Source organism: Piliocolobus tephrosceles, chromosome 8, assembly GCF_002776525.5.
Source record: "Piliocolobus tephrosceles isolate RC106 chromosome 8, ASM277652v3, whole genome shotgun sequence".
In the NCBI taxonomy this organism is placed as follows: Eukaryota; Metazoa; Chordata; class Mammalia; order Primates; family Cercopithecidae; genus Piliocolobus; species Piliocolobus tephrosceles.
Genome location: NC_045441.1, coordinates 13,439,811 through 13,443,491, shown reverse-complemented (window position 1 = coordinate 13,443,491; position 3,681 = coordinate 13,439,811).

Here is a 3,681-nt window from a genome sequence, read left to right as displayed (position 1 = left end):
TGCCAGGCACAGTGGCTCACGCCTGTAATCCCAGCACTTTGGGAGGCCGAGGTGGGTGGATCACCTGAGGTCAGGAGTTCGAGACCAGCCTGGCCAACATGGTGAAACACCATCTCTATTAAAAATACAAAAATTAGCTGGGTGTGGTGATGCATACCTGTAATTCTAGCTACTCGGAAGGCTGAGGCAGGAGAATCGCTTGAAACTGGGAGGCAGAGGTTGCAGTGAGCCGAGATCACGCCACTGCACTCCAGCCTGGGTGACAGAGTGAGACTCTGTCTCAAAAAAAAAAAAAAAAAAAAGGAAAGGAAAGGCATAAAGAACAGCTCCTTCAAAGGCAGATCAGTGGCAGGCGCTGCTTGCCTGAGTAGACTTACAGTTATTTCTTCGTTCTATCCTAAACGAAGTATGGGTTATTCATTTTTCCAGGAAAGGGCAGGGATTTCCCAGAACCCAGGGTTCTTCCTTCTTTTAGACCATATAGGGTCACTTTTGGGTGTTGCCATGGCACGGGTAAACTGTCATGGCCCTGGTGGGAGTGTCTTTTAGCATGCTAATGTATTTTAATTAGTGTATAATGAGCAGTGAGGATGACCAGAGGTCACTTCCATCACCGTTGGTGGGTTTTGGGGCTGGCTGCTTTACTGTATCCTGTTTTATTTCTTTTTTTTTGAGATGGAGTGTCACTCTGTTGCCCAGGTTGGAGAGCAGTGGCGCAGTCTCAGCTTACGGCAATAAACACGTAAAGATGCTCACCTATAGAGGAAATCAGGGAAACACAGTAAGATTGTACCACAGTAAGATACTGTATTGTACCTGTTAGTCTGTAAAAAATTAAAAAGATCTGGACAACGAAGAATCTGATATACTGCAAATGACACCATAAATCACTAGAACTGCATTGAGAAACAATTTGGCACTTTCTTTCTTTCTTTTCTTCTTTTCTTTTCTTTCTTTGTTTTCATGAGACAGGGTCTGGCTCTGTCACCCAGGCTACAGTGTAGTGGTGCGGTCACAGCTCGCTGCAGCCTTGAACTCCTGAGCTCAAGAAATCCTCTTGCCTCAGCCTCCCAAAGTACTGGGATTACAGACGTGAGCCACCTTTTTCTTTTTTCCTTTCTTTTTTCTCGAGATGGAGTCTTGTTCTGTTGCCCAGGCTGGAGTGTAGTGGTGCGATCTCAGCTCACTGCAACCTCCGACTCCTGGGTTCAAGTGATCCTCCTGCCTCAGCCTCCTGAGTAGCTGGAATTACAGTGATCTGTCCCAAAGTGCTGGGATTACAGTCATGAACCTCCACATCTGTCTTTTTTTTTTTTTTTTTTTTTAAATTTATAGAGGAAAAGGCTGGGCCAGGTGCTGTGGTGGCTCTTGCCTGTAATCCTAGCACTTTGGGAGGCCGAGACAGGCAGATAGCTTGAGGCCAGGAGTTTGAGACCAGCCTGATCAACATGGTGAAACCCCATCTCCACAAAAAATACACAGTTTAGCCAGATGTGGTGGCTGCGCTTGCAATTCTAGCTACTTGGGAAGCTGAGGCAGGAGAATCGCTTGAACTCAGGAGGTGGAGGTTGCAGTGAGCTGAGATTGCACCACTGCACTGCAGACTGGGTGACAGAGTGAAATTCTATCTCAAAAAAATAAAAAATAGTATAATTTAAATCCCCAAATAGAATAATTGACTTTTTTTTTTCCTGTGCCACCACACCCGGCTAATTTTTGTATTTTTAGTAGAGATGGGGGTTTACACTATGTTGGCCAGGCTGGTCTCGAACTTCTGACCTCAGGTTATCCACCTGCCTCGGCCTCTCAAAGTGCTGGGATTACAGGCGTGAGGCACCAAACCCAGCTGAGTTTGGAGCTTTAAATAAAAGAGATCCAGGCCGGGCGCGGTGGCTCACGCCTGTAATCCCAGCACTTTGGGAGGCTGAGGTGGGTGGATCACAAGGTCAGCAGATCAAGACCATCCTGGCTAACACGGTGAAACCCCCGTCTCTACTAAAAATACAAAAAATTAGCTGGGCACGATGGTGGGCTCCTGTAGTCCCAGCTACTCGGGAGGCTGAGGCAGGAGAATGGCGTGAACCTGGGAGGCGGAGCTTGCGGTGAGCCCAGACTGCACCACTGCAGTCCAGCCTGGGCGAAAGAGCGAGACTCCATCTAAAAAAAATAAAATAAAAGAGATCCACCAGCGTAAGCCCCAGCTGAAGGACCTATTGATTGTTAAAGGTTGCCCTGTTTATGGAAGACTTACCAATACTTGAAAAATGGCTTTAATTTGGTATTGGCATGTTGGACCTTCTTAAAGTAGAGTTTTAAAGCTTTTTGTGAGCAGTTTGGGACCAATCCCAGAGGAAACGTAGCACATTTTATATGCACATGATTTCTCTACTGTGTTAACTCTACAGCTTTTAAAACATTTTTATTTTTGGAGACAGGATCTTGCCATGTTGTCCATGCTGATCTCAAACCCCTGAGCTCAGCAATTGGCCAGTCTCAGCCCCACAAAAGTGCTGGGATTACAGGCATGAGCCAGTATGCCCGGCCAAGAAATTATATAATGTTTTAAAAGCCATATTAATTTTTGTAAAACAACCAGCTCTGTTATAAACTCTCATGAAAAGCCTCCATAATTTGCTTTAGTATTTAAGTGGTGCTTTTGCAGTGGAAATTATTATTAAAGACATATATGACTCCAACAAAAACATAGTTTGATTGTATTACAAAGTATTGTTTTGATTTGCCAAAATTTTGTAATTTGGAAAAGGTATTACCTTCTTTAGATCCGTATTTCTAAAACACTCTGTGATTTACAATGCTATATTCTAGGCTGATTATATTAACTGAAAAATATTACCTAAATATTGCTGCACTCTACATTTAAACAGAGGAACCATTGTTCACCTCTTTTTATAGCATTTTTTATTTGCTAACCTCATAAAATTTCTATGTGTCAAAATCACACTTCTGTAATTGCCACAGCATGAGCTATTAGATTATTTGAATGTAATTGGGTTTTGAAGTAATTGTGACCACAAAACATTCTTATAAAAGAGATTTATATGTTATGTAACTTATAAATCAACTACAGCATGAATTCCAGATGCTTAATGCTTTTAATAATATGATGTCACAGCCAGGGGAAAAACTCTACTTACGCTAATCACTAAAATCACTGCAGTGGTTTTTTATTTATAGGAAATCATTATTTCCGATGACTGAAGGCCAGGTGGTGCTATCTTAAAAACAATGTAGTAAATGAATTTTGTTTCACATTTCAGGGCAAGTAATTGTCAGCCATTAAACGGTATTTTTGAGGCCAGGCGCAGTATCTCACACGCCTGTAATTGCAGCACTTGGGAGGTTGAGGTGGGTTGATCACCTGAGGTCGGGGGTTCGAGACAAGCCTGGTCAATATGGTGAAAACCTGTCTCTACTAAAAATACAAAAATTAGCTGGGCGTGGTGTGCACATCTGAATCCCAGCTACTCCAGAGGCTGAGGCATGAGAATTGCTTGAACCCAGGAGGTGGTGGTTGCAGTGAGCTGAGATTGTGCCACTGCACTCCAGCCTGGGCAACAGAGCAAGATCCTTTCTCAAAAAAAAAAAAAAAATTACCCAGTTTCAGGTATTTCTTCTTCCTTCCTTCCTTCCTTCCTTCCTTCCTTCCTTCCTTCCTTCCTT